The sequence below is a fragment of the Lithobates pipiens genome, unplaced genomic scaffold, assembly GCF_037356315.1.
Source record: "Lithobates pipiens isolate NorthernLeopardFrog02 unplaced genomic scaffold, aLitPip1_a1.2 Scaffold_8, whole genome shotgun sequence".
In the NCBI taxonomy this organism is placed as follows: domain Eukaryota; kingdom Metazoa; phylum Chordata; class Amphibia; order Anura; family Ranidae; genus Lithobates; species Lithobates pipiens.
In genome coordinates, this window is record NW_027507903.1 from 60,788,574 (window position 1) to 60,812,334 (window position 23,761).

General features: G+C 44.4%; 1 protein-coding gene and 1 pseudogene across 1 annotated transcript in view; one reads left to right on the top strand and one right to left on the bottom strand.

Moving 5' to 3' along the window:
* HOMER2 (homer scaffold protein 2) overlaps positions 1-23,761 on the bottom strand; it is a 315,280-nt gene that overhangs the window by 182,192 nt on the left and 109,327 nt on the right. The window lies entirely within an intron of this gene.
* LOC143964292 (small ribosomal subunit protein eS6 pseudogene) lies at positions 5,110-5,859 on the top strand (annotated as a pseudogene).

Sequence of the window (23,761 nt, forward strand, 5' to 3'; positions counted from 1 at the left end):
TTTTGAAGGCAAGGGGTTGTCACACCAAATATTGATCCGATTTGGATCTCTCTTCCGTTCATTTACTTTCCATTTTGTTAATTGATAAAAATAAACTATTAACGCTTCTATTTCTGAAAGCATCCCTGATGTACAAAAAATTTTCACACCTGCCTACACTTTTCCAGAGTAGTGTATGTATTTTCTTTTTATTTATTTTTTTTGTTTCTTCATTTATCTGCCCTTCTTAAATAAAGTGGTTAATCGTTAATCTCCCATACAGTTACTGGAGGGGTGAAATGGAAATTATGAATGTGAAGCAAATGTTGATCAGAGAGCTCAAGATTAACTACCTGTTCTATTTCCTCAGAGGCACCTCCATACACCGGGTACATGATGTACAAGCGTGCCCTTTCCCAGTACACACATGCTAGGCTAAATATTAAAAAATACAGACCTGTCTGGGAAGCTGAAAGCTGCTATTGTCCAAATGACAAGTTTCTTCTTTCAATGCATGTTGAAGCGAACAGATGATTTGCTGTTCCAAATCCAACATGCAGGCTAGATGTTAACAGTAGCTGTCATCACATGCGTCACAAACAGGAATTTAGTTCAATGACAGGCTAAGGAAGAACTCCAACTCCAATCACACACGTATTTCTCTTATGGTGGGCACATGCAATTCGAAATTATTTGATCGAAGTGCGTTTTGATCAAAATGATCAAATCCATAGATAATTAAATAGCCATAATATCCCTTCTGATTGATTTAGATCAGATTCAATCAGTCAGAAAATTATTGCTTTTTTTTTGCATCAAATCTGCAGCATCAAGATAGTTTGTTCATTAATTAAATCGTATATTGATCAAATTATGGAGATTACATAGTGGAAACAGAGACACAACCAAGAACTTACGATTGTAAGGTTTGATCCTATCCTAAAGTGATACTAAAAAGTATATTTTTAAAAAATAACAAACATGTTATACTTATCTGATTTGTTCACTGGTTTTGCACAGAGCAGCCCAGATCCCCTTCTTTTTGGGTCTCCTTCAGCGGTCCTATTCCCTGCTGAGTGCTCACAAAAGCAAGCCTCTTGCTATTGGGTACTCCAGCAGGCTAGCTCCTGAGCTGCACTCCAACACAGAGCGCGACTCAACCCCGCTCCCTGCTCTCTTCTCATCGGCTCACTGACTGATTGGGTAAGCCGTCCCCGCCTGGAGAAGACAGTGATTATCACTAACGGCTATAGTAGCTGCTAGCGATAATCGCAAGAGAATCCAGCAGGCTGGTTTTACCCAAGTTGATCGATCAATTTGGTACATCCTGCCCATAAACAGTACGATTCCAACCCTGTATGGCTGGCCTTAGTTCTGAGCAGAGTAGGGAAGGACTGGAGTCTGTATCATGTTATTCTGATTTATTACTGTGTGTATTCTTCCCACTGGGAAAATTTCCCCAAACTTCCTGTCCTTAAGACAAGCGAGCCTTTTCTGTAGGCTACTCTTTCTGGAATACATATTCCATATATGTATACAATATGTGACTTTTCTTTAAAACATGAAATTCTAAATATTTGTATAAAACTAGCATTTTTAGATTATCTTTAGGTCTGTGCTTAGCAAATGCAGAAGTAGCTACTGGAAACCCATTAGGTCGGCCAATGGTCTTCCCACTACTGTGATGAATTTTAGAACATATGGATAAAGCACTCCAGGGTGTCACCAGAACAGAAAGTGTAATGGATGTGACTAAGGTATCACATTAAATTGTCATATGTGGTAATAGGTAGCATGCTAAAATGCCCATTTCAATATGCAATATCACTGTATAAGCTTACTAAAACCTTAATTCTACTTCAGATACAACCCCCCCCCCCCCCCCCTCTGTCTCAAAGCCGAAACGCAAAGAATTATAAAAAGACTGTGCCACTTTTTTGAGAAGTGCACCCAAGACAGACATGACATCAACATCCAACGTCTCCTCTCAAAGGAAGCGGAAGAAGTTACAAAAATATCTAGTATAGCTATGATCAATTACTAAACTTGCTAAATCAGCTGAAAGCATATATTCATACATTTGTTACAGTAATACAGCAATATGTCGCAAGAATATGTTTTGCATATATCACGCCTTGCTTGTTTTTCTTCATGTTCAGCCGGTATAATATAAACAGCAAAAAGGGGAAATAAAAACAGAAACTAACTTTCACACTGGACAAACGGTGTCAGGGTGATTACTTCATAGCATGCATGCTTTATACTTAATGATTTGATCAGGGGCAGATATAAAAAAACACCAGACCTTGGTTCTGATCTAAAACATTTTGGCGCCCAACGTGGGGCTGTGGGCTCTGTAACAGAGGATAGCCGATCGAGAAGGGACCGGGACAAGCCAATACGGAGACTGGATGTGGAGATTGATCACCTCTAGGAAACGGTAAGACACTTTTGATATCTTGTCCATCTAGTCCACTGTTTATCCTGTACCCACGATTGGCTAATCTCGGTCTATATCGGCTCTCCACGGTCAGCAAAGAGACAGGTATATATCTTGCCCATAGCCTTTGAACCTGTACTAATTATTTCTGCCGCCTGTTTTATTGTTTTGTTCTGTTTTATTTTGTTGATCGATCTTGTGTTTGGTGGTGGCTGTTGGGAATGAGGGATTGATTATATGGTCACGGATAAGTTAGTTGACGTGGTTTAAACTCCTCCTGGGGAATAAATAATTGTGCAATGAAGCGTGGGTGCGGTGAAGCACGGGACTGGGGGGGGGCATCAGGAATATGCCCAGCTGTGGCGTGGTGTTCCCGTGAGATCTGGACAATCCTGTATTTCTCTACAGTTGTCACACATCTTGTTGTGTAGTTGGTTTGTTTTATTTGTATTTTGTTGGTAATGTCATGTCCTAAGTGTATTTGTGGACTGTTTGCCATAAATGAAGAAGGCTGGGGTCTTGTTGAAGTAGTGGAGCCAGGATATAGAACCGAGTCTCTTGGTTATAAGCCCTTATTCCTGGAGACTGCACATGTATTGGTGTTCAAATTAAATGTGCATTACCCAGTCAAATTTAAGTTATTCAAGTTATAGAAACTGAATCAAGAATACGAGGACAGGGAGACGAGAGGTGTCCCTTACAGGTTGACCTTGAACAACCAGAAGGACTTGAAGAGGTAGGGAAGAGTAGAGTAAGAAGCTTGGGATTTGTATTGGGACGGCCAGATAACATTAAAAATGACATTTGAAGAGGTGGATTGAATATTAATTACTGTACTCCTTATCTGTTCGTTAAATGTCTTGTTGAGAGTAATAAGTGGTCACATATTGCTCGGTTTGCTTCTCTACCTGTGGCCACCTCGGGGGTGGACAGGTTGTGACTGCTCTACGTTTTGGGAAGATGCGTTTAAGGAGACTTGCATGGCAGTCAAACACTGTAGACATTCCTTTCTCTCTCTCTATCCTTTTGTCTTGACTTGTCCTCATTAACTTGAGACTCTGATATAGCCTGAACCGGTACCAGGTGACGGATAGAGGAATTGTTGGACCCTTTTGAGTCCAGAACAGCCTCGTGACCCGTCTAAAAACCTGAGCAGACACATAAATATCCCAGTCATCAAGACAGAACGTAGCAAAGTAGTGTTATATATTGGGTGGTGGTCCGAACAAGGACAGGTGTCAGTCAGAGGATTGTCGGACCCTTTTGAGTCCAGAACAGCTTCACAAAACTGCCATAAAAATCCTGAGCCCGTACACATAAACTTCACAATAGCCAACGATGAAACAGAAATTAGAGAGACCTAAGGAGGGTAGTTTGGCTTGTCATTTGGTGTTGGAGTGAGAGGGAGAAGATGCTGTCAAAAGGGGAAAGAAACTAGCAAAGTTTGTGGGGTCACTATGCATTTGGGTGGTGGGCTAGAGCCAGATGAATGGTGTAATATTTTTAAACGTAAAAGGTCTGTTGCCAGATCACGGGGTGCTGCGAGCAGCAGACGCTTGGTTTAAAGTTACAAAAGCTATTCATAAAGAAGGGTTTACAGAACATGAAATTAACCAAAATAATCAAAATGGTAATATTGTATATGTGTACAGAAAACCAGAAAAGAGGAAGTCAAGTAGTCAGCCACCGCCCTATAATGGCGTCTGGTCCCCAGAAAGTAGACACCGCCCCTCTTTTCCAAGTGACACCCCCCCCCCGCTGTGCTATGTCCTCCGGGACATATTACAATCAAAGTAGCATTATGTACTAAGGACTGTTTTAGTTGTCGTTGCCTATCCTTGCATTATTGAAGTTGAAAGGTGCTTCTGTTCTAACAGCAAAATGTGCTATATTTGTTCAAATGGTTTTAATTGTGTTTAAGCTTAATTAGAAATAATTGGGGATTTTAAAATGTTGATTTTTAACTAGATACAAGTTTTAATAATATTACAATGGGGAAGTTATATATATTCTGGGCGTCATGAATTGTGGTCATCAAAAAAAAAAAAAAGGGAAGTGATCTAAAGTTGCATAATCCTATGCATTAGAATCACACAAATGTTTACCGATTTGGGTTTTAGCACACTAGCTAAAGCACATAAACACATGCAGGCAGCTGCATTTGTCTCAGGTCTTAAAGAGTCACTACAAAAGGGTCTGCTCCTATCACGAGTATAGCGTAATGGATCTTGAGATGTTGTTATTAGTAGCAAAGGGCCTAGAATCTGCACAGAGCAGTATAAAAGGTAGCTCCTCTCATGATGGCCTCTGACACACCGTATTCACGCCCACCTGAACTAACACCGCATGTTTGTGACAACTGCACTCCAGAAGGGAACGCTCGGAAGTCTGCCCACAAGCAACTAGGCCCCCAACTATGACCCACATGAAAGCGCTCAGTACCAGGGACATGACTGCCCACCACTCTGCCTTCTCCGGATCAAATGTATGTTCTCCACTAGGATTCAGGCAAACCTGTGTCACTTGCTTGCTACACCTGGTCTGTTATGCCACAAGGTGCCCAGAACTCCCCCTCCCAATACAATCCAAGGCAATGGCCCTCATCCTGGACACCTGGATGAAGTTACATCCAGACATTGTACGCCTTCAGTATGTAGATGACCTCCTGCTTTGTGCAGATACCCTCCAACGTGGCGACACCTCAAACTTCTCTGAAAGCCTCTTACCGGCGGGGGACCTGAGATAGGCTGTGCAGACATGAAGCTTAATATCTCTTTCCCAGCCACTGGCTGCCAGAAGCTAATTGAAGTTGACGATGAACGCAAGCTGCGTACTTTTTAATGAGAAGCGCATGGCCACAGAAGTTTCAGCTGATCCTTTGGGTGAGGAATGGAAGGGATATGTTGTGCACATCAGTGGAGGCAACGATAAGCAAGGTTTCCCCATGAAACAGGGAGTTCTCACCCACGGCTGTGTTCGTCTGCTATTGAGTAAGGGTCACTTCTGTTACCGCCCCAGGAGGACTGGCGAGCGCAAATGCAAGTCTGTGCGTGGCTGTATTGTAGATGACAACTTAAGTGTGTTGAACTTGGTGATTGTCAGGAAAGGTGAGAAGGACATCCCTGGCCTCACAGACAACACTGTTCTACGTCGTTTGGGTCCTAAAATGGCAAGCAGAGTCCGCAGCTCTTCAACCTGTAAGAAGACCAGGACTAAAGCCCCCAAGATCCAGCATCTTGTACCCCTCATGACACCTAGAGTTCTTCAACACACTCACAGACGTATTGCCCTGAAGAAGCAGCGCACTCAGAAGAATAAGGAGGAGGCATCAGAGTATGCCAAACTCCTTGCTAAGAGAACAAAAGGAGGCAAAGGAGAAGTGCCAGGAGCTGATTGCCAAGAGGCTTGACTTATCACTGAAAGCCTCCTCCACTACATAGCCGAGCAAGGATGCAAGGCCTCAAAGTAAAAGGTCCAGTGGCGCAAAGAGAAGGTGGTTTTCCTTGACATCTCACCGAAGAAAGAGTTACTGCAATCAAAGCCATCCCCTTGCCTCAAGGTCAAAAGCCCCTACATGCTTTCCTAGGATTAATCTCCTACTGCTGCTCTTGGATCCCGGAAGCCTCCCTTTTGATGCAACCTCTCTATGGTGTCCTAAAATCTGATCCCTTCTCACTTTCCCCAGAAGATGTGGACAATTTTAAAGTTCTGAAGTTGATCCTCTCCATGGCCCCTGCTTTGGGCCTTCCAAACTATGAAAGGACTTTCAAACTGTTTGTCTCAGAGAGACAAGGACATGCCACAGGAGTTTTGGCTCAGGCCTATGAGAACAGGCTTAGACCCATTGGTTATTACTCTTGTCAACTGGACCCAGTGGCCAAGGGGGGACCCTCCTGTCTCAGAGCCATCTTTGCAGCCCAAGCCCTTTTGGACAAAACTGCTGACCCGGTGTTGGGCCATCCTTTAATACTCCTTGCCCCTCATGAGATAACTGCTATACTAAACCAAGTACAGCCCAAAACACCTGTCTTCAGCAAGACACCTCAGACTCCAGTGTGCCTTGCTTCTCCCCGATAACATCACTCTACTCCGATGTGACACCCTTAATCCACACAGGATACGCAGTCACCACTGAAGATACAGTTCTTCAGGCTTCAGCATTACCTTCCTCCACGTCTGCCCAAGAATCAGAACTCCAGGCCCCAACAATGCCATGCAAGTTGGCAGAAGGAAGAAGAGCTGACATACATACAGACTCAAGATATGCCCTTGGCTTTGCCTGCAATTTCTAGGTCATTTGGAAAACCAGAGGGTTCCTGACAGCAGCAAGTACACCTGTAAAACACAGTGCAGCTATGAGGGACTTAATGAATGCCCTACTCCTACCAGCACAAGTGGCTATACTTAAAGCGGGAGTCCACCGGGACTCCGCGTTTTTTTTTTTTTTTTTTAAAGCCAGCAGCTACAAATACTGCAGCTGCTGACTTTTAAATAGTGACACTTACCTGTCCAGCGCGCCCGCGATGTCGGCACCCGAAGCCGATCGCTCGCTCGGCTGCCGGGTCCCGCCGCCATCTTGGGTATGGGAATCAGGAAATGGAGCCTTTCGGCTTCATTTCCCGGTTCCCTACTGCGCATGCGCGAGCCGCGCGGCGCAATCCGGACGGTCCCCGCTGCCTCTGGGAGCTGTGTGTTTCCCAGCAGGCAGCGGGGCACTTGCTGAAGGGGGCGGGCGCTTGCGGAACGGGGGCGTAACCTACGCTCGTTCCGCAGAGAGCTAGCCCGGAAGTGGGTGCAGTTACCTGGATTATCCAGGTAACTGCACCCCCCTCCCCCCTGAAAGGTGCCGATTGTGGCACCGGAGGGGGGGGGGATTCCGATGAGCGGAGGTCCATTTTAGGGTGGACCTCCGCTTTAAGGTAAAGGCACACGGCAAGCTGAATTCTCAAGAAGCACGAGGCAACCACCTGGCAGATACTGCTGCAAAACAAGCTGCAAAGGGAACGCTATAAGTGGTCAGCAGAGTGAATACACCCATCCTGGTTGATACAGTGGACACCCCTCAGGAAACTGTACAGACCACCATGATTCTACAAAACCCTCCTGTGAGTAGGACCTATCTCAAGGAGCAACAAGAAGCAGTTGACAAAGAAGAGAAAGAAGTGTGGATAAAGAAAGGAGCTACAGAAATTGAAGGGACCATGGAATTAAACAAGAGGCCGTGTCTGCCACGATCAATGTTCCCTACAGTGGTACAGTGGGCCCACGGTGCCTCTCATCTGTCAAAAACTTTGATGAACGCCCTGATCAACAACTACTACTTAGCTCCGGGAATTACTCCACTTACCAACAACTTTTGCAAGTCATGCATCATCTGTGCTAAATGTAACCCAGGAAGAACGGAAAATGGGAAAAGGTACCTTTGAAGCATTTAGCAAAGGCCCAGTACCCCTTTCAAAGGATACAGATCGACCACATCCAGATGCCGAAGAGTGGCCGATATGAATATGCATGGATTGTCATTCACATGTTCTCTGCGTGGCCAGAAGGCTATCCCGTTACCAACATGACGGCAAAAACCACGGCTAAAAGACTTAATGGAAATAGTGTGCAGATATGGAGTCCCAGAGGTTATAAAGTGTGACCAGGGCCTGGCTTTCACAGCCTCAGTAACCAAAGAAATATGGGCAGCCTTAGGGGTAACACTAGCAATCCACACCCCATACCATCCTCAGAGCAGTGAGAAGGTGGAAAGGTTAAACGGTACAATAAACTCTAGAATGCTTAAAATGTCTCAGGAAACGGGAATGAGTTGGCCAGATAGCCTGCCCATAGCCTTATTTAGTGTTAGGTACACTCCAAGGGGAAACCATGGCTTGTCACCCTATGAGATACTGTTTGGTTCGGCCCCCAGACTGGGTTGTTACTTTCCACCGCAAATTACAGCTCCAATCTGATGTATTGACTGATTATGTGACTGCTTTATCTCGAGAATTAATCCGTATCCCTTCGCAAGTGTTTTCTTTGTTTCAGAGAGATAGATACAGGGTCACACAAGTTAGTTTCTGGCGACTCGGTGCTGGTGAAGAAGTTTGTGAGAAAACACCCTTGAACCCAGATATGATGGTCCTTTCCAGGTTCTCCTAACAACCACCACATCAGTCAAAGTGGCCGGAAGAAGCACGTGGATACACGCCTCCCACTGCAAGAAAGTCCCTGTACCTGAGGAAGAGGCTGAGGGGACCAAATGATTCTATATATCCTTTTCATTGTGATTATTGCTCAGGAACAAGAGGTAGCCATCAAACAAAAAGATGGTATAACTCATCCAATACACATGTTGACACTTTTATATCCTCTTATGAACAGATAATTTCAGGTACTATGTACAGGATCTGGACCTGGGATGGAGCAGTAGGACCCATGACTGTGTATGTATGTGTCACTGACACCTATTGGGGTAACAATTACCTCACCCCTTAAAAGTCCCGCGGTCATCCCCCGACGTCCTTTCCACCGTTCAGCCTGGCCGCTGATTGGCTGGAGTGGATGGATGGAAAGCAGCGCAGCCATTGGCTCGTGCTGCGTTCATTTACATCCACTGATGCGGAGCGCCGGGGGCAGGGCCGTGTGATACAGAGAGCGGCTATAGCCACCGGCTGTATCACGGGAGCGCGCCCGCAGATGCTTCTCACCATGTGAGGGAGCTCGCATGAACGTGAGAAGCACCTGCAGGAGGAAGGCGAGACAGCCGCCGAGGGACCCTAGAAGAGCAGGTTCGGGGCCACTCTGCAAAACGAGCTGCACAGTGGAGGTAAGTATAACATGCTTGTTATTTAAAAAAAAAAAAAAAAAAAATTCACTTTACAATCCCTTTAATTCTACTTCAGATACCCCCCCTTTGTCTCAAAGCCGAATCATAAAGAATTATAAAAAGACTGTGCCACCTTTCCCGAGAAGTGCACCCAAGACAGACATGACATCAACATCCAACGTCTCATCTGGAAGAAAGCGGAAGAAGTTACAAAGATATCTAGTATAGCTATGGTCAATTACTAAACTTGCTAAATCAGCTGAAAGCATATATACATACATTTGTTACAGTAATACAGCAATATGTCGCAATAATGTTTTGCATATATCACGCCTTGCTCGTTTTTCTCCATGTTCACCCGGTTTAATATAAATGTCAAAAAAGGGGGAAATAAAAACAGAAAGTAACTTTCACACTGGACAAACTGTGTCAGGGCGATTACTTCACAGCATGCATGCTTTATACTTAATGATTTGATCAGGGGCAGATATAAAAAAAAACACCAGACCTTGGTTCTGATCCAAAACAAAAGTAAGGGGAAACACACTGACCCAAAACATAGAAAAAATAACAAAAACCAAGACCCACAGAATTTAAAGGGCAACTTCACTTTGCGTGAAGTTTTCCTTTACAGCATCTTTTAACAACCCTTTGCCAAAAAGGTGTAACGAGAAGTATATTGAACACAGCATACGATTGTACATAATACAATACTTGTGCTTTTTTTTTTTTTTTTTTTTTTACTCAGTATCTTTCAGTTGTCAGCCTCTGCCAGCATTATCCTGTGTATAAACATCAGTAAATTGTTACGTTCGTGTGCAAGACGCCTTGCAGTCTAGCTCTGGAGATCTTCGCTATAAACAATGCCGCCAGGCTGTGTGTCCACTGCACATATACACAGTTTTGCCTCATTCATTTCTACGGATGGGGCTGAAAATCATGGCAGACACAGCCATTATCAGATGTATGCAGTAAGAGACGCACATATGCGGTAGGCACGTGGACCGGTGGCACTATTTACAACCAAAGGTTGTGTGGCGCCAGGCCACACAATGAAGATCTGCAGAGCTGGGCTAAAAATATTTAAACTCTACAGGAACATGTAGGGGAGTTCATAAAGGGTGTCTAAATCACTCTTAGCCCCTGTACACATGGTCGGAGATTTCCACAACCAAATCCGTCGGATTTTGCCTGTCGGATTTTTCCCGTCGGATCTTGTCCGAAACTGTTGCATACACACGGTCGGACAAAGTTGTAGAAAAATACGATCTTTCAGAACGTGATGACGTAATTTGGTTACAATAGGACTACATTCAGGCTAGTAGCCACTAGCTTTGATGTAGGAATTTGATCTGAGCATGCGTGGCACTTGGTCCGATCAAAATTCTCTACACATGATCGGAGTATGTCCGATCGGCCCAGTTGGTCGGGAAATATTTCCAACATGTTGGAAAATTGGGTCCGACGGAATCAGTCCGATGCATACCACACACAGTCTGATTATCCGACGACACATTCCGACGGATTCTCCGACCGTGTGTACAAGGGCTTAAAGCGGACCTCCACCATGAAGTGGAAGTTCCGCTCATCTGATCCCTCCCCCCCTCCGGTGCCACAATTGGCACCTTTCAGGGGGGAGGGGGATGCAGATACCTGGATAATCCAGGTATCTGCACCCACTTCTGGGACAAGCTAGGCGCAGATGCCTCGCCCCCCCCCCCCATTGTGTTCTGGCAAACATACAGTTCCCAGGACACAGCGGCGACCAGTGGAGACGTGCAGCGCGACTCGTGCATGCACAGTAGGGAACCGGGCAGTGAAGCCGCAATGCTTCACTTTCCAATTCCCTGACAGAGGATGGCGGCGGGGGCCATGGAGAAAGGAGCTATTGCTCGTCATCTGCCGCTGACATCGCTGGACCCTGGGACAAGTAAGTGTCAATTTATTAAAAGTCAGCAGTTGCAATATTTGTAGCTGCTGGCTTTTAATATTTTTTTTTAAAGGTGCAGCTCCTCTTGAAGAAGTCCTATATACCTCTGCATGACAAATGCTGGTGTGGGCAACAAAGATGTACCTGTTGTGAGTACAGTGAGGAAAAAAAGTATTTGATTCCCTGCTGATTTTGTACATTTGTCCACCTACAAAGAAATGATCAGTCTATAATGTTAATGGTAGGCTACTTTAACAGTGAAACAGAAGTGCAATAAAAATATCTAGAAAAACTGCATTTCAAAAAAGTTATAAATTGTTTTACATTTTAAATTAGTGAAATAAGTATTTGACCCCCTTTGCAAAACATGACTTGGTACTTGATGACAAAACCCTTGTTGACAATCACAGAGACCACTCCAGGACCGTAACGTGCCTCTTCTTGAGCAACCTTTGTTGCCTTGTCCGTGTGTTTTGGTTCATGGTCATGCTGGAATACCCATCCACAATCCATTTTAAATGCCCTGGCTAAGGGAAGGAGGTTCTCACCCAAGATTTGATGGTACATGGCCCTGTCCATCATCCCCTTGTTGCGGTGAAGTTGTCCTGTCCCCTTAGAAGAAAAACACCCCCAAAGCATAATGTTTTCACCTCCATGTTTGACGGTGGGGATGGTGTTCTTGGGGTCATAGACAGCATTCCTCCTCCAAACACAGCGAGTTGAGTTGATGCCAAAGAGCTCTATTTTGGTCTCATCTGAGCACAACACCTTTACCCACTGCACCTCTGAATCATTCACATGTTCATTAGCAAACTGCAGACGAGCCTTTACATGCGCTTTCTTGAGCAGGGGGACCTTGCGGGCGCTGCAAGATTTCAGCTCTTCACAGCATAGTGTTACCACCATGTACCATCAAATCTTGGGTGAGAACCCAATTTCCTCAGCCAGGGCATTGAAAATAGGTCATGGATGGGTATTTCAGCATGACAATGATCCACAACACACGGCCAAGGCAACAAAGGATAGGGTCAAGAAGAGGCACATTAAGGTCCTGGAGTGGCCCATGATTGCCAATAAAGGTTTTTCTCACCAACTACTCAGGTTTCATGTTTTGCAAAGGGGTCAAATACTTATTTCGCTCATTAAAATGCAAATCAATTTATAACATTTTTGAAATGCGTATTTCTGGAGACCTTTGTTATTCTGTCTCAACGTTAAATAAACCTACCATTAAAATTATAGACCGATCTTTTCTTTGTCAGTGGACAAATGTACAAAATCAGCAGGGGATCAAATACTTTTTTCCCTCACTGTCGATATATGAATCTGGGGCTCACAGTGTGTGGAGGTGTACAGAGATCAGAGCGCCCATACGGACACCCCGCCATCAGTACAGCCGAGCTTCTTCCTACTGCTGTCACACAGCTAGTGTAGAAGCAGAGGATTTTTAAATTGGGTGGGTGGAGCCTGATGGGGATTCACAGACGCCAATTCCTCATCAGGTCTGCTCCCCATGTGATTGACAGCAAGCATTGGCCAGATCCATGGTCAATAGATGGCTTGCTATTGGCTATCAAATCTATCCACTGCCTGCTGTCAGAGTAGAGAGAAGACTTCACGTGGAACTAATGTCTCGGCCTCCCCACCAGGCTCCTCCTGCTGTCAGTGCTACTGGTTGCTAGGAGGTTGTCGGCTCTGAAGCCGACAGCATCCTTAAAGCAGATATACAGTCTCAGTTTCTAAAAATGTGAGTAGGCAGGCTCTTTATTGCAGAAGAGACATGCAATGTCTCTTCTACAATAAAAGAAACCTACCAGTATGTTCATAGTCTTCTATGGAACGTACACAGCCACACAAGTGCAGCTCAGTTTAAATTCCGGCACAGCCCCAATGTGACAGGGCGACTGCACTACTGCAAGAGTGACGTCATCCCCCATCACTCTTGCGGTAGTGCAGTTGTCCTGTTACATTGGGGCTCTTGAAGATGGCTGCAGTCCCCCAACCCAGATAGAAGATGCCGACACCAACAAGGGATGCTGGACCATTGAAGGGAGGCAAGTATTGCGGAGCTGAGCTCTGCTTTAACAGTCAGGTGTGGAGGGGAGGGAGTAGTGTGGCACGCTAGGCCCTACCACTGTGTTAGAAAAGATAACTGGCACACAGAATTCTCTCAGATGCTGACTGAGGAGCTCCAGAATGTCCGTTTTGAATGGAAAATATTTCCTTTTCAGTTTTCTCTGAATTTTTGCAATTCCAGAATCAGGTTCTGAAGCTTTGAAGAGATTTGGTGGAGGAGAAGCCTCCACCTGTGTCCAGGTTTTACCAGAGATCAGCAGGCTTTGTGCATGCAGGTGCACACACCCTTTATAGTGTCACGGCAGGCCATAGTTCAGGGCTCTAACCGGAAGAAGGGAGGTCTACATAGGACAGGGCATGGTCCAGAGTAGTAGGGAGTTCTGAGAGAGCCAAGAGAGCAGAAAGGTTTCAGAGATTGTACGGGGCACAGTGGTGCTCTCAGTTTGTCTAAAGGGACCAGATCAAAGGCTTGAGGCTTGAGCAGCGGCACTGCAGGAGAAATGCCAGGAGACATAATGAAATTTTTTCTTTTTGTTTGAAGTGATGGTGGAAACCTCTGCAAGGACAATAGTTTGTTTTTGTGGAACTTTTACATTTTTTTTTTTTATAAAATTGGGCGAACAAGTCCAAAACAGAATTTCCTGGATGGACTGAATGCATTGGTAAGCACCACACTTGAGTAAAACCACCAAGAATATCACAGTAGCATTGGCAAACAAGCTGCTCTGCTACACAGTGTACAGAGCAGGCTTACCTAAAAGTTACAGTAAATATCTCCTAAATGTGCGATGTTTAAGATATATTTACTTTAGATGCAGCCGGCAGTGTCATAGGCACCTTGCACTCTTAAGGAACAGCATACCCTTGCTGTTCGTTCAGAGCCGTGCTGTAAACAGTGACTCCTGCGCACATGCATGGGAGCGACGTCATCGCCACCTCGGCCAATCATATCGCCGAAACCTGCGCACACAGAAGGAAGACTGCGTGAAGATGGAAGCGCCTTCAGCGGAGGGCTTTGTTCTCAGGTATGTCTGTCATAAAGTACTAGTATGTGAGGAATACTAGAACATTATTACTTAAAGTGCTTGTAAAGGCAGAAGGTTTTTTTATCTTAATCTATTCTATGCAATAAGATACAAAAAACCTTCAGTGTGCAGCAGCCCCCCTAAAACTTACCTGAGCCAATCTTAATCCACGATTGTCTCGGCTGTCCGGGACTCCCCCTTGATTGGCTGAGACACAGCAGGCTCCCGCTGCTGTCAAACTCAGTTAGCCAATTAGGAGAGAGGGGGCAGGGCCAAACCACAGTTCCATATCTACATGGACACACAGAGCTGCAGCTCAGCTCAGGTGGCCCTATAGAAAACTGCTTGATGTGGTGGCACTTAGCAGGAGGGAGGGGCCATGAGAGCCGGCGAGGGACCCGAGAAGAGGAGGATCTTGGGCTGCTCTGTAAAAAAAACACTGCACAAAGCAGGCAAGTATAACAGGTTTATTATTTTTAAAGAAAAAAAACAAGACTTTACAATCACTTTAAACTGCTAGGTGCCCATATTTCGGGTTTTTTTTTATGCGGTTTACTACCACCTTAAAGCGGAGGTCCACCCTAAAATGGACCTCCGCTCATCGGAATCCCCCCCCCCCCTCCGGCGCCACAATCGGCACCTTTCAGGGGGGAGGGGGGTGCAGTTACCTGGATAATCCAGGTAACTGCACCCACTTCCGGGCTAGCTCTCTGCGGAACGGGCGTAGGTTACGCCCCCGTTCCGCAAGCGCCCGCCCCCTTCAGCAAGTGCCCCGCTGCCTGCTGGGAAACACACAGCTCCCAGAGGCAGCGGGGACCGTCCGGATTGCGCCGCGCGGCTCGCGCATGCGCAGTAGGGAACCGGGAAATGAAGCCGAAAGGCTCCATTTCCTGATTCCCATACCCAAGATGGCGGCGGGACCCGGCAGCCGAGCGAGCGATCGGCTTCGGGTGCCGACATCGCGGGCGCGCTGGACAGGTAAGTGTCACTATTTAAAAGTCAGCAGCTGCAGTATTTGTAGCTGCTGGCTTTTAAAAAAAAAAAAAAAAAAAAAAAAAAAAAACGCGGAGTCCCGGTGGACTCCCGCTTTAAACAGTGTGTGTTTAATATCACTTTAAGACCCCTTTCACACCAGGGCATTTTGCAGGCGCTATAGCGTTAGAAATAGCACCTGCAATCTGCCCTAAAACTGCTGCACTATTGTCTGTAGTGTGAAAGCCCCGGGGGCTTTCACACTGCAGCGGTGCGCTGGCAGGACGTTAGGAAAAGTCCTGCCAGCAGTTTCTTTGGAGCGGTGAAGGAGCGATGTGTTTACCACTCCTCCACCGCTACTCCCCATTGAAATCAATGGGGCAGTGCTGTAATAGCGCCAGCAAAATGCCGCTACTGCGGCGTATTGCCGGCGGTTTTAACCCTTCCTCACCCGCTAGCAGGGTAAAAGCGCCCCGCTAGCGGCTGAAATGCACCGGAAAAAAAAAAAAGTAGTGGCGTTTTACCGCCGCCACTATGGGCAGCGTGGTGTGAAAGGGGTCTAAGCCTTTTCCCCACTAAAACAAAGCAATTGCTTTAGATGGAGTTCCACTTATTTTCAGCCTATTTTACAAGGTAACAAGATCTGACATATAAGGTAAAAAATTTTAATAAAATGTAAGTAGAACAGCTTGGCATTTTAAAAGCACTGTTGTCTATTACATTAGACATTAGTTAATGCAAATGAAGAAAATAATTATAATAATCTAATATTTTAACTGCCAACATGACCCAACCTGTCACATGATCCAATCCTTTTCTATAAATCAGATTACTAAAATATTCCTATTTTAAGTTGGGAATATAATTACTGCCATTATAAAGTGCTGTGTGCATAAAATCAGACGGAATGTAGAGTTTCTGTATAAAATAAAAGGTTTCAGCCTCTGCCGGATGGAAGGAATTAACCTTAAACTCCGATCACCGACCTGAAAAGGTCATTTCTATTAGAGAATATGTTCAGTATAAACATTACATAGTATTTTGCATCAGGAACGCTTCATTCTGAGAAACTATTATGGGAAGGCAAAAAAAACTGAAAAGCTATAAAGTACAAAAGGCTGGACTTGGAAGGCACGTAGCTGTGCCGGGATTTGTAATGTATTAGTAGTGGGGAAAGTGAATTGTGCAAGGCAGATTACCCATAATGATTAGCAGGAAATCCTACCTGACTAATCTATTGTTCTTCAGGCAGGTCATAATATATTATCTGATGAATTTGTTTTGTCATATGCTTAATGAAAGCCCTTACACACATATCAAATATCAACATGTCAAATTAATGTGCCCACACCCTTGAAATGAATAAGAAATTGCTTGGTATCCACATAATCATTTTTGCTAGTTCAAGCAAATCCAGCGGCCAGGCTGTCCTCATTAATGCGGCTCGCAGGGAACTTCTTCTGGAAGACACTCCTGTACATGTTCAGGCATTTACAGTACGGCTGTCAGTAACAGCTAAATAAGCACCTGTTTTCTTTACACAGTGTGGGAATTGGCAGCAGATGAAGCAGATAATAGAAAATGACACTGCAAATAAATAGCATTTTTGAAATGATATTTAGGGCAGGTTCAAATTAGTAGCACTCTCTGAAAAGCAATCCACATTCGGATTACATCTCAGCGTATCTGACAGGCAGTGAGAAGGCAATGAACTCACCTCCTGATTCAAAGTGGTAATAAATCCAGGACCCTGCATTCACTACATCTGGTCTCCCACAGTACACAGAACATGGGAATGCAATTATTTAAAGTGGTTGTAAACCCTTACAACACACTTTGACCTACAGGTAAACCTAGATTAAGGCTTACCTGTAGGTCCAAGAAATATCTCCTAAACCTACACGGTTTAGGAGATATTTGCCGAAAGACAGGCACCGCTGTCTACGGCGCATGCGCCGTAGACAGCGGCGCTCAGCTGCACTGAGCGTGGCATCGTCAACAATGAAGATGTCACGCGTGTCGGCTCCCGTGCGCATTCGCGGTTGTGACGTCATCTCGGCTTCGCCGAATGACAGCGGCGGAGCAGCGAGACACCCCGAGAGGATGGACGCGCCGGACTACAGGGGACAGCGGTGACTTCGCTTGCTCCTGTGTCAGGTAAGTGACACATAATGGACTACTATGCGATGCATAGTAGTCCATTATGCTTTGCCTTTGCAGGGAATGAAAGAGGAAGTAAACTCATCAGGGTTTACTTCCTCTTTAAGTAAATATAAACTGCTAAATGGCTTTTCTTATCAGCAGTATAGAGCAGCCTTGTGCTTCTATCAGAGTCAGATTAAAACTTGTAGGAGGAATTTTCATTCTACGCTGACTGTCCTATGAGACTGCATAACCCCTGACCCTATTTCTGGACAGTGCTGATTGGCCCTGTGCCGATCAAATGCACACTCCCAAGAAAGAAGAAGAAAAAAACCAAAAAACTCTAGCAATACACACCAAACTGAGCCTGTGCGGAGTGCCCCCAAGGCTCTGTACCATCAACAGATGGATTGGAGACAGAGGGAAGGGAGGGAGGATCAGAGAAGACACAATCAAATAGCCTTTTTACACAAATCGAAGGATTAATACCTTACGTTCTACAACGAGTATAACAAGCATGCTTTACGGTATATACAGACTGATTTGACTGTTGTGGATTTAGTAACACTTTAACCCCATGATCACCACACTAGCAAGTCATAAACCAGTTCCATCACGCATGTTTGCAGAGCGGCCCCATTCACTTGTATAGGTTGCAGACGGCGGACACACCACCTTGCCAAATACAACAGGGGGTGTAATTCCTGCCATGGCTGTGAAGCAAGGCATTGAGACACGTGTTCTGGTGTGACTTGGAAGACATCAGTCTGACTTCATGCACAAATGTCTATGCAAGTCACACCTAAAATTGCAAAACAGTAGTGCAGGATCTACTTTCAAAAATCGGTGTGAATACAAAGGATTTTTTGTTATCCTGGAGAAATAGCTATTTGTTTGTCCGTGTCCATGGGCATCTGAATTTGTATGGGAGTGGGTTTTATAATTATTAGTCAGCTGCTACACTTGCAGGGCTCTAATGAGGAAACTTGCAAGGTCAGCATCCCTTGGGATGTGGTTTTCCTCAGGAGGTATGTCACAAAAAAAAAAAAATTTGTTGCAGGAAATGCTCAAAATGTAATTTGTATCTTAGTGCAGGCTTCTGGGAAAATCAGTAAGCCAATCACACAAGCAGGAAATTACATATCAGGGGGGCGTTCTGTACACCATGCTGCAGATTGAAAAGGAAAGGTCATTTTTAATAACGTTACATTACAATATGACTTGTATAGGATACGGTATATTTTTTTTTAGGTGCTATTTTTTTTCCCCCCCCACAAAAGTGGAGTTACGCTTGAAATTTAATAAATCATGGCTATAACCTTCATGTTAACATCTCTGAAAGGTTTAGAATGAAAATTAGAAGAAGATTACAAAATGCGATAGGAAGCCAGAATACCTGCAACAATTGAAATCAGAAAATTATACATTAATCAATTCCATTTTCAAATTAGAGGCTTGGTCTGAAAAAACCCCCCAAAAAACCCAATATTTGGAGTACGATTATTACTAAACCTTCTGTAAAGAGCGCATGAAGATCAGGACTGTGAGGAAGATGTAGCGGCAGCGTGGAGACGATTTCTGCACAATGAAGCCATCAAGAGCACATGGTCCACACTATATTACAGGCAAGTCACTAAGCTGCTGCTTCATAGCAAGGGAAAAATGTAACCAAACTTCTATTTTAAAATAGTTTATCTTAAGATTGCACATTTTATTCACTCCCAGGGCAAAGCCATGCTTCTGATTTTGCAGAGGGGCTCACAATTACTTGCACTCCTCTTTAGTATGGAGTAAAGAATCAAAAATGTGAGTAGTAGTGGCACCATGGTGCCTAGAGGTCATAAGACAAGCAGTGCCTCCTGCATGCTACATGGGCAGATCTGCTTTGATCGAAACTGTAAAACGCTTAGCACAGGTTGGAATATTTTTTCATATTTTCAGTATGGCATATATCAGGGATATGCAATTAGCGGACCTCCAGCTGTTGGAAAACTACAAGTCCATTCATGCCTCTGTCTCTGGGAGTCATGCTTGTGGCTGTCAGAGTCTTGCTATGGCTCATGGGACTGCAACACCTGGAGGTCCACTAATTGCATATCCCGGGCATATATGAAGAAAATAACCCACTAAACCACCTCTATGACTAAGGGGAAACGCATCGGTTATGGCCTGCGAAGGAGAGCTGTCTGAGGTTGTCAAATACCCACTTCTACACTGCAGCCGGACTGGGAGTGTGGCTAACAAACAATGCATTCACCACTGGAGGATAAGGCCGGGTTCATATATGTGCAAATTGGATGTGGTTTTCACATGACATGCAAGTGCGACCGGTTCTCATATGGAGCCGGTTCACACATTTGGGGTGGCCACGGTGCGAATTCCATAAGGGTCCTATGAGTTTTTGGGTCCGGTTCAGGTGCAGATTCAGGTAAAAATTTGGTCCTGAATCGCGCCTGAACCAGTGAACAGGAACACATCGGACCCCAGGCTGGAAACCGCACATGTGTGAACCCAGTCTCAGTTGCTCATTCCCCCAACCCTATCTCTGAGGACTAGAGGAAACCAAGATAATTTCTTAGCTTTGAGCGGCGCTCTAAATTCCATTACAGATCCAGCAGAGATGAGAAGTGCAGGTATCATCAGGGCCTTTTACAGCGGTAAGTTACAGCGTACAAACCTTATTAGAGTTGTTCAGCTATAGGAGGCTCCACTAGAGAAAGAAAGTTAGGCATCTCTGCAATCAGCTTCTAATTGTCTGTGTGTCCATGATTTTTTTCTCAATTTCTAATTGGTTAATCTGAAGTCAGTGAGAGAAAGTTGGGGATAGCGGTAACACAACAAGTGTTCTATCTTTTCCCCAACCTAACCAAAAGTAGACTAAAATGTTGTAGCTTGGCATATACTTTAAAATTGGATGAACTGCGTCTAAATATTCATATATACTATATTAGCAAAAGCATTGGGCCACCTGCCTTTACACGCACAGGAACTTTAATGGCATCCCAGTCTTAGTCCATGGGGTTCAATATTGAGAAGGCCCACCCTTTGCAGCTGCAACAGCGTCAACTCTTCTGGGAAGGCCGTCCACAAGGTTTGCGAGCGTGTCTATGGGAATGTTTGACCATTCTTCTAGAAGCGCATTGGCACTGATGTTGGAAGGCGGTCGTCCCAATACTTTTGGTAACATAGTGTATATTTATGTTCTAGAATATGTTTTGGGTATCCATTGGTTAAAGCTGAAGTTTAGGGTTGGCAGCTTGGAACAATGACGTCATATCTGATGAAACATGTAGGGCAGGCATGTCCAAAGTCCGGCCCGCGGGCCAATCGCGGCCCGCAGTCCGGTTTTGAACGGCCCGCCTGGTGTGCTGCGGGATCAGGGCTGTCAAATGAGCCGATCCCCGGCACTGTGTGAAGCTCCGTTGGCTTCAAAAGTGAAAGTAAAGTGCAGAGGAGTGTGCTGTGCTCTCTGCTTCCCCCTACAGTGCAGTACCCGGCTGAATGAGGAAATGGAATGGAAAGGTACTGTACTACAAGCTAGATTCGTTTTAAAAAGGCTTTATTTATGTGTATGTGTGTGTGTGTGTGTGCATGTGTGTCTGTATGTATGTATGTGTGTCTGTATGTGTGCATGTGTGTCTGTATGTATATGTGTGCATGTGTGTCTGTATGTATATGTGTGCATGTCTGTCTGTATGTATGTGCATGCGTGTCTGTATGTGTGTGTGCATGTCTGTCTGTATGTGTGTGTGTGTGCATGTCTGTATGTGTGTGTGCATGTCTGTATGTATGTATGTGTGTGCATGTCTGTCTGTATGCATGTGTGTGCATGTGTGTCTGTATGTATGTATGTATGTATGTGTGTGTGTGCGCATGTGTGTGTGTGCATGTGTGTGTGTGCATGTGTGTCTGTATGTATGTGTGTCTGTATGTATGTGTGTCTGTATGTATGTGTGTCTGTATGTATGTGTGTCTGTATGTATGTGTGTCTGTATGTATGCGTGTCTGTATGTATGTGTGTCTGTGCATGTGTGTGCATGTCTGTATGTATGTGTGTGCATGTGTGTCTATATGTGTGTGTGTGTGTGTGCATGTCTGTCTGTATGTATGTATGTATGTATGTATGTATGTATGTATGTATGTATGTATGTATGTATGTATGTATGTATGTATGTGTGTGTGTGTGTGTGTGTGTGTGTGTATGTGTGTCTGTATGTGCATGTGTGTGTGTGTCTGTGCATGTATGATTGCATGTGTGTGTGTGTGTCCATGTATGTCTGTATGTATGCGTATGTGCATGTGTGTCTGTCTGTATGTGTGTGCATGTATGTGTGTTTGTATGTGTGTCTGTATGTATCTGTGTGCATGTATGTGTGTGTGTGTGTGTGTGTGTGTGTATATGTATGTCTGTATGTGCGTGTATGTGCGTGTATGTATGTATGTATGTGTGTGCATGTGTCTGTATGTGTGTGTGTGCATGTGTCTGTATGTGTATGCATGTGTCTGTATGTGTGTATGTCTGTGTGTATGTGTATGCATGTGTGTTACTTTTAATCCAGACCCCCCCCCCCCCCATTCTTGTACCATCAGAACTGCTTTTGTGGTGCTTGTGTGTGTGATAGCAGCCAGGATTGCTGCTCCTCTGAAAAGCAATCCATATACAGATCGCTTTTCAGAGGCATTTGAAAGGTGGTAAAGAGGCATTATGTTGCCTCCTCACCACCTGTTTTAAGCCTGTAAATGTAGCATCACTATACCGCAACTGTGCAGTCTACACAGTTGCGGGGTAGTTGCAGTGCAGGCCCATTCACCCTGAGCATACCTCCAGCTGCAGCCACAGCATGTGTACACCCCCAGCTGCTCCCTCTGCAGCTAAAGGGGGAGAAGTTGGGGGTGGTAAAAACAGCTTAACCATGTAGTTTTACTGCCCCTCCAATAAGCCCTTGGTTCACATCTGCATGGCTGCATGCTGTGTGTAGGGCAGCCCATGCATTTCAATGGGCTTCCATACCCACAAAAATGCAGGGAAAGAAGTCCCAGAGCTTTTTTTTTTTTTTTTTTAATTGCGCTGCACCAAAAGCACCCCATGTTTCCAATGTGTGGGGTACCATTAAGACTTAACGGTACCCCCAAAGAACAGAGCATTCGTCTGTGTGTCAGGCAAACGAGCGCGACAAAGGCACGAGAATTTTTGTTGGGCCAGGTATGAGTGCTCGAATGACCGAATTTTAATGGTTCAAAGAATGTCAGGCAAAATGGTCGGCCCTCACACATGTTCACTTCATCGAATCTGGCCCTCTTTGAAAAAAGTTTGGACACCCCTGCCTTAGGCTCTCCCTCCAATTGCCTGCAGCCAGTTGCTAGGGTTTACATATCACGTTATTTTTTTTTAATTCATAAAGCCAAAAGGTTAGTTTTGAAATTATTTTCTATTTTGCTTTTAGGGAAAAGCTATTAAGTAAATGAGATGATAAGAACACCAACCACAGATTAATGGAGATGTTATAAAGGTCTGGATACATAAAGAATGTAAAGCTCCCCTCTCCTTGTCACATGTAAGAACACAATACAATGCTGACTACTTACTGACTGAGAGGCTTGTCATCACAAAGCCATTAAGCACATTTGTGACTCAGTCTTAATTATACCACCAATCCTCTATTGTGGAGATCGAAAGTGAAAATATTTGAGTAACAATTGCATTTTTTTCCTGTAGTTGAGTCATTTTTACAGCAAAAACCGGATATATTATATATATATATATATATAATATTAGATTAATATATAAAAATATATACATTATATAATATATATTATTATTATTGTTGGCACTATATAATAATATAATATTAATAATAATATAATATATATATATATATATATATATATATATATATATATATATATATATATATATATATATATATATATATATATATATATATATATATATATATATATATATATATTCAGGAATTCTTAAGTCCGCCAAACACGTTATCCACACCAAGTGATCTTTGACCAAAACCAGCTACATTATTGATGGGAAAGGCAGAAAGCATCGATTGTCTCAGAGATGAGATCATTTACCAAATAAAATGGACTCCCTATTAAGGTTAACTCAATGCAAGGTTTCTTTAGAACAGACAGACAACTTTCTCACGGACCACGCTCGCCATTAGCACTAAAGCGTCGCTAGCGGGGCGGTTTAAGCCCCCCCCCCCATAAAAGGGTTAAAAACCATTTTGCAGCACTTTCGGATTGCTTTTAAGGCTCTTTGTAAGCGCTGCCCATTCATTGCAATGGGCAGGGCGTTTTGGGAATGCCAAATACAGCACCCAACCCGCCCCAAAGATGCTGCTTGCAGGACTTTTCGTAACATC